The sequence below is a fragment of the Salvelinus sp. IW2-2015 genome, unplaced genomic scaffold (assembly GCF_002910315.2).
Source record: "Salvelinus sp. IW2-2015 unplaced genomic scaffold, ASM291031v2 Un_scaffold4933, whole genome shotgun sequence".
Classification (NCBI taxonomy): Eukaryota; Metazoa; Chordata; class Actinopteri; order Salmoniformes; family Salmonidae; genus Salvelinus; species Salvelinus sp. IW2-2015.
This window is the reverse complement of record NW_019946202.1, coordinates 57,351-65,889: the sequence shown is the minus strand read 5'-3', so window position 1 is coordinate 65,889 and position 8,539 is coordinate 57,351. Positions and strand designations below refer to the sequence as shown.

The window sequence follows — 8,539 nt, the reverse complement described above, 5'->3', positions numbered from 1 at the left end:
TTCTTACGGAGCCACTCCTTAGTTGCCCTGGCTGTGTGTTTCGGGTCGTTGTCATGCTGGAAGACCCAGCCACGACCCATCTTCAATGCTCTTACTGAGGGAAGGAGGTTGTTGGCCAAGATCTCGCGATACATGGCCCCATCCATCATCCCCTCAATACGGGCAGTCGTCCTGTCCCCTTTGCAGAAAAGCATCCCCAAAGAATGATGTTTCCACCTCCATGCTTCACGGTTGGGATGGTGTTCTTGGGTTGCACTCATCCTTCTTCTTCCTCCAAACACGGCGAGTGGAGTTTAGACCAAAAAGCTCTATTTTTGTCTCATCAGACCACATTACCTTCTCCCATTCCTCCTCTGGATCATCCAGATGGTCATTGGCAAACTTCAGATGGGCCTGGACATGCGCTGGCTTGAGCAGGGGGACCTTGCGTGCGCTGCAGGATTTTAATCCATGATGGCGTAGTGTGTTACTAATGGTTTTCTTTGAGACTGTGGTCCCAGCTCTCTTCAGGTCATTGACCAGGTCCTGCCGTGTAGTGCTGGGCTGATCCCTCACCTTCCTCATGATCATTGCTGCCCTACGAGGTGAGATCTTGCATGGAGCCCCAGACCGATGGTGATTGACCGTCATCTTGAACTTCTTCCATTTTCTAATAATTGCGCCAACACTTGTTGCCTTCTCACCAAGCTGCTTGCCTATTGTCATGTAGCCCATCCCAGCCTTGTGCAGGTCTACAATTTTAACCCTGATGTCCTTACACAGCTCTCTGGTCTTGGCCATTGTGGAGAGGTTGGAGTCTGTTTGATTGAGTGTGTGGACAGGTGTCTTTTATACAGGTAACGAGTTCAAACAGGTGCAGTTACTACAGGTAATGAGTGGAGAACAGGAGGGCTTCTTAAAGAAAAACTAACAGGTCTGTGAGAGCCGGAATTCTTACTGGTTGGTAGGTGATCAAATACTTATGTCATGCAATAAAATGCAAATTAATTACTTAAAAATCATACAATGTGATTTTCTGGATTTTTGTTTTAGATTCCGCCTCTCACAGTTGAAGTGTACCTATGATAAGAATTACAGACCTCTACATGCTTTGTAAGTAGGAAAACATGCAAAATTGGCAGTGTATCAAATACTTGTTCTCCCCACTGTATATATGTTTTTAAAACAGTATTATAATCTCCTACCATAATAATCTAGTCTAGTGCTGCTTGCAGGGTTGATCATTTATTGTAGATATTTTCAAACAAACGTGGATCATCATTATTTGGTACGTAAAGGTTAATGAGCCGTATCTGTTTATGGTCCAATAACACCTTGATGATCTGTTTGGAGAATTTGCACATTTGGATCAAAATTACTGTTAATTGATATCATCACCCCATTTTGAGTTTCTTTGCCCATGAGAGAAGTATATTTCACCCTTCACCCTCCTCCCCGGTCCATTTTCCACAACTTCATCTAAACTTGTTGAATGAGTTTCCAATAAACAATAGATATTATATTCGTTCTCTTTGAGCCAGGTAAATATTGTTATTTTCTTATCTGCTAAGCCATTACAATTATAACTGGTCATTCTTATTTCACCATTTACCATAATGAGACACAAGTTTCAAATCTATTCATCATAATATATGTTGGTAAACTCATCATTAAAAAGTACCATAGTGATTGAGTGTCCAATTTATAAGTGAAATAATCTGTCTGTAAACAATTGTTGGAAAAATTACTTGTGTCATGCACAAAGTACATGTCCTAACCGACTTGCCAAAACTATGGATTGTTAACAAGAAAGGTATGGAGTGGTTGAAAAACAAGTTTTAATGACTCCAACCTAAGTGTATGTAAACCTCCGACTTCAACTGTAGCTGTACCATGATATTTGCATTGATACTAAGTAAACCTCTAATTGGTCCCCACTATTCCACCCACTAAAATCATTCACCATCCCGAGTTGGCTTGTCATCCCAGTGACCGGCAGACCACCCCGACCCCCCGGATCCCAGGGCCCCCGAGAGACCGGGACCCATCCTTGGAAAAGAGCACACAGTGCCACCCACAGAACAGAAGCAGATGAGCCTCCAAAAGCATTTCCATCACCCTCACCTCCATTTGTATTATATATCGCTATTACAAATGATTTATTTAAAAAATCCTGCTGATCTTAATTTCCAGAATGATCAATTAATATTTGTAATAATGTAGGTAGTTCATGCAAAGGATTGTTACCTCTTACCAGTATTTCCATTACAAAAAGTACATTTAGGCAAGCAATTATTATTAAAGCAAACAATTATTATGATTCATCCTATATTGTCCCTAACATCTTTAATTCCCTAGCAGGGGGAAGATTGACCACTGAGAACACACACACACACACACACACAAACACAACCACTTTCCCCCACTAACAACCATAAACTCAGATGCTCAACAGTTGTTCCATATGGAGTGACATGAGTAGCTAATATTTATAAACTGGATTCTGTGAAGAGATGAAAACATGATAAATTGTATGTGCTATTCAGTACTATAATTTTGAGTCTGTATAATGGATTTGATAAAGTAATAATAATATAAAACTATAGCTGTGTTCGAATACTCATACTAACCGCACTGACCACACTGACCGTACTGACCACACTGACCATACTAACCACACTGACCACACTGACCACACTAACCGTACTGACCACACTGACCACACTGACCACACTAACCGTACTATTTGTGACGTGTATTGAGTATATAGGATGCTCATTGGTCATACTATGGATATAGTTAGTTTGCCAAAAGTTCCCGGATGTCGAACAAAATTCACCAAAATACGAAGTATGCATGCAGTGGACACTTGTTTCGTACTTTTAGGGCTCATAATGCAATTCTTCAGAAATGGCCGTGGCTTCACTACGTTTTCAGATTTGAAGAAAATGTTGGAAAATATTTTTTATTTTACCTTTATTTAAATATGCAGCCGGTGAGAGTGGATACAAATTCATTGCTTTAACTAATTTTCACAAATGTTAACAAAATGTTGAGCAATGTAATAAAGAAATTACTTTTCAAAWAAGTTACAWTACACGTTATGTTGGCTGACAYTTTGCTAGCTACGCTATCCTTACTATCCGCATAGCATTACATCAATATGTGCCGGTGGGTTAGCTAGTTACCTAACGTTAGTCGGCTACTAAATAACAGCGAACTTATCAGGCAGTATATACAATTTCTGCTATCTAACAAACTACCCAACATTTATTGACTTGATTATTCACATCATTCTTAGCTAAGTGGTATAGTTGTTGTGGTTTCAATGCACATTGTTAATTCTGGCTATCTACTCCCGTTTCAGAGCATTCTCACGCAGAATAATGATGAATTTACGAACGCTCAACACCCGTTGAATATGGCCGGTGTCAGTAAACGTCGGCAAAACAAACCGTAATTAAATTGCTGCCAGCAGCACAGTTACAGTTACCAGCGCTCTGGATAAAAAGAAAACAGCCTAACCAGCTCTGATAGGGTGAGTAAAATGGTCAGAGTGAGGTCTTCTCTCATTTGTGTCTGGAAGTAGCTAGCCAACGTTAGCTAGTTAGCTTCGGTGCTTGACTGCCTTTGAAGGCTCCGATCAGGACAATCGAACAACGCTCTGGATTTACAAACGCCCAGAGCGCACTTTGGCACTCCAGATAGAATTCATGAACACACCCAAAATCGTAAAATGTTTAGCTAGTCAATTGTTATGCTAACAAGCAAGCAGGAGGTTGCATAGCAACAGCATCAACTTCCGGTAGACAAGCGAAGCTCTAGTACGCTCAACTGAAACTATATCGTTGGTTTACAGTATACTAAAAATAACTAATAGTGTATAGTATGTATTATATACTCATTAAGTATATAGTATACAGTATGTTAGTATGGGTATTCATTACGTATGTAGTAGACAGTATGTTAGTATGGGTATTCATTACGTATGTAGTAGACAGTATGTTAGTATGGGTATTCGAACACAGCTTATAACATTGCATGCTTATAGGATTTCCTCCGTCTTGGTAATACATTTTGAAACAAAACCTATGCCCTGTTAAATAGAACCGTTGAAACGTTGAACATGTAGAGATTTGTTTTTAAACTTAAGGCTATAATTTATTTACTATAAGTTTTTATTGATACACCAAATGTTGACGTACTAAACCAATTCGTGAGTAGGCAAAATGGAAAGTGTCTGTTTTCCGGTCTACGCTCTCAGGCGACAGACTTATTATGGACGGAGAGCGCCATCTACTGGGGACGGATGGACAGTGCCAGGCCATTCATTGTGAAAGATATAATCAGAAAGAAACCTGGTCTCAAGAGCTGCCTCGGAGAGTGGGTTCCCTCCAAAGTTTATGTTTTCCCCTCTGAATTTGACCAATGTATTTTATAAATGTGAGGCATTACATGTTAATCTTAAAATAATAAACATTTGAATAAGTGTGAAGCAGAAAGTGAATATCCAACAGAGGGTGGTAATAAAAATATAGAGTAACATTGTTCGGGTCGACTACAATGAAAACAAGGCCTTCTAATAAAGGAGAGAATTCTRATGTTTGGTTTGTTTTGTTTTCGAAACCTTACGATAAGTGACAGGGACAAAGACATTGATAAAGAGGGTTGATGTAGTATCTAATGAGTGTTGACAMTATGTGAATGTGTCATGCCCTGATCTGTTTCTCCTGTCCTTGTCTCCACCCCCCTCCAGGTGTCGCCCATCTTCCCCATTATCCCCTGGGTACTTATACCTGTGTTCTCTGTTTGTCTGTTGCCAGTTTGTCTTGTTTGTCAGGTCAACCAGCATTTTTGTCTCAGCTTTTCCCCATTCTCTCTATTTCTCGCCCTCCTTGTTTTGACCCTTGCCTGCCCCTGACACGGAGTCTGCCTTCCATCCTGTAACTTTGCCTCTACTCTGGATTACCGACCTCTGCCTGACCTGACCCTGAGCCTGCCTGCCATCCTGTACCTTTGCCCCACTACTATGGATTATCGACCCCTCCCTGCCTTGGCCTGTCGTTTGCCTGTCGTTTGCCTGTCGTTCATACTGACAAAATAGATAAGCTGCTAGTGACAGGAAGTAGTACTCACTGAACTCAAACAGGCTGTAAGGGACAAAATGGGACATTTGGAGCAGAGGTATAAACAGCTGAATGGGAGGTAATGTTATCTATAACGATCATCTGTTTCCATTACATGGAACAGTGTTTAAAATAAAGTTGGTCCAAGTAATGTTTTATTATTGAATATTAAGCTGATAAGACAACACCAACTTGTTGAAGGTTCTAATAGATGTGTTAAACAACAGGGTTTATATTTAGACTAAATCAATGATAAGACAGAACCAACTTGTTGAAGGTTCTAATAGATGTGTTTTCAAGTGCCCACATCAATCACCGACCCGGACGCGTGGTATTGCAAAAACATGCTTTAATTCATGGCAACAGCCTGCACTATCAGGTTACTTAAGCTCTCACTCCATAGCGTCGAGAACATCCGGGACCAGATGTACAATATGGGCATAACCACGGTGACACTAAAACAATCTCAAATCACTCTTTTTAACACCATACCCGGCCTTTCCTGTATTCCTCTCACTGCTGTGTTCATTTGTTTTCCTAAGCATAATTTCCACACAAATACCCCTGATGACAAATAAGAGGAATAATATGAAGAAATATGTTATAATTCTAGCGTTGGTGTTATCCGTTCCTATATTTGTCATTCTAGCACATGTTATATTCACTTGTTCATAGGTGGTGTCTCTGACTGGACCACCAGGACGGGGTGCCGGTGGAGCCCAGCCACATCGAGTTCAGGAAGGTTAAAGACGTCTCATTCCAACATTTACTATGTGATTTAAAGAGAATTCCTTTCTGCACAAGAGCAAACTGCACAAGATGAAATTTAGTCATATCAGTAGATTACAGATACATTTTAGGCACATCAGTAATTACAGATACATTTATCCATATCAGTAGGATTACAGATAACATTTAGTCGATATCAGTAGATTACAGATACATGTAGTCACTATCTAGTAGATGTACAATACATTTGAGTCACATCAGTAGATTACAGATACATTTAGTCACCATTCAGTAGATTTCACAGCATACATTTAGTCACACTCAGTCATATTACAGATACATTTTAGTCACTCTCTCAGTAGAATATCAGAATTACATTTTAGTCACTTATCAAGAGATTAACAGATACATTTAGTCACATCCAGTAGCATTACAGATACATTATAAGTCACATCAATCGATTACACTTACATTTAGTCATATCAGTAGATTCCAGATACATTTAGTCATAGCAGTAGATTTACAGATACATTTAGTCACCATCAAAATAGATTACAAGATACATTTTTCCGTATGGTTATCCAAGGAACCCACCGCGAATCCCGGCAAGCTGACCAGATTATTTTTCTTTTTTATTAGTCAGTCACATCAATAGATTACAGATACATTAGGGCACCAATTTCAATAATTTTTACAAGTAACACACTTTAGTCATCAATACGAGTACAGGACACCATTTAGTCACATAATAGATTATCAGATAACATGTTAGTCACATCAATAGATACAGACACATTTAGTCACATCAATAGAATTACAGACTGACATTTAGTCACATCAAATAGATTACTCGATAACATTTTAGTCACATCAATAGTGATTACAGACACATTTAGTCACATCAATACTGATATCAGAGATACATTATAGTCACATACAATAGACGACAAGAGTACATTTAGCCAACGATCAAGAGATTACAGACCTACATTAGGTCACATCATAGATTGTACAAGAATTACATTTAATCACACCTCAATAGATTACAGCATACATTTAGTCACATCAAAGATTACAGATTACATTTAGTCACATAAACTGGATACCAGTACATTTATCATAATCAATAGAGTGCAGATTACATTTTAGTTCACATTCAATAGATTACAGACAAATGGTAATTGATTGTTTAGTGTTACCAGTAACGTGTGGTATGTAACATATTGTGTTTGAAATATACAGTATGTATTCACTATCCATTTGTCAATCTCTCTGTCTGTCTGTCCTTGTTAGCATGAATGTGTGGAAACGGTTGAATGATGCTCACTTTCAGGAACATGCCTTTCAGTTTATTCTGGGGAACGGTGGAGTCTGAAGAGGACAGTTCTGCTATCTCCTTCACAGACCTGGGGGATAAAGGGAACATCCACCCGATTCAAACCTTCTGTTATTCAACCATGATAATTCACCAGAGGAGCTATCACCAGATTCAATGAACGCCCTAGAGTGTGAAACTAGTGAACTTCCTGACGTTAGGTGAGACCAACATAGAGATCGAGGCCAGTCTTCAGCAACTCAAAGAGAAAAAAGTTTGCAAGGTGGCAGAGACCTGACGGCGCGTATAACCAGAACCAGCAAGGGGACATTGGCAGACCTGCTCGGGGTCATCACAACACAGGGACTCATTTGGCCAGACCTGCTGGGTCATCACAACACACGGGAACATTGGACAGACCATTGGCTGGTATCAGAACACAGGCACATTGGCAGACCTGCTGCCGTAATCAGAACACATGGGAGGCATTGGCATACCTGCTGGTATCAGAAACACAGGAGGCATTGGTTGAGAAGAAATTTCAGGGAATCTCTGAAATGGGTATACCTGCGATCCAAAGTTTATTTTGAGTAGAGAAAGAATGGACAAAGAATAATTATGAATGCCTCAAATCAGACTGTTGGACAGGAGCTCTACGCTCTAGCCCAAGTGGAATTAGAGAAAGAGACAGTAGAGTTCTATTGCTGAGCTCTACTATGGAATTAGAAAGAGGACAGTTCTATGCTGAGCTCTACTAGTGGAATTAGGAAGAGGACGTAGAGTCTATGCTGAGCGTCTACCAGTGGAATTAGAAACTAGGAAGTTCTATATGCTGAGCTCTACCAGTGGAATTAGAAAGAGGACATAGAGTTCTATGCTGAGCTTCTACCAGTGGAATTAGAAAGAGGACTAGAGTTCTATGCTGAGCTCTACAATGGAATTAGAAGAGGAAGGAATCTATGCTGAGCTCTATCAGTGGAAATTAGAAAGAGGACAGTTCTATGCTGAGCTCTACCAGTGGAATTATGAAAGAGGACATTCTATGCTGAGCTCTACCAGTGGAATTAGGAAGAGACAGTTCTATGCTGAGCTCTACAGTGGAATTAGAAAGAGGACAGTTTATGCTGAGCTCTACCAGTGGAATTAGAAGAGGACAGTTCTATCTGAGCTCTACCAGTGGAAATTAGGAAAGAGCGACGAGTTCTATGCTGAGCTCTACAGTGAATTAGGAAGAGGACAGTAGGTTCTATGCTGAGCTCTTACTAGTGGAAATTAGAAGAGGCATACAGTTCTATGCTGAGCTCTACTAGGAATTAGAAAGAGGACAGTGTTCTATGCTGAGCTCTACAGTGGAATTAGAAGAGGACATAAGTTCTATGCTGAGCTCACT

General features: G+C 39.9%; 1 protein-coding gene and 1 long non-coding RNA gene across 2 annotated transcripts in view; one reads left to right on the top strand and one right to left on the bottom strand.

The window, feature by feature from the left end:
* Positions 1 to 8,539, bottom strand: part of LOC139026499 (ribonuclease inhibitor-like) — a 152,489-nt gene that overhangs the window by 93,537 nt on the left and 50,413 nt on the right. The window lies entirely within an intron of this gene.
* On the top strand, positions 2,987 to 5,399 carry LOC139026500 (uncharacterized). The gene is made up of 2 exons (XR_011478313.1): positions 2,987 to 3,517; positions 4,736 to 5,399. It is a non-coding gene; the product is annotated as an uncharacterized lncRNA (long non-coding RNA).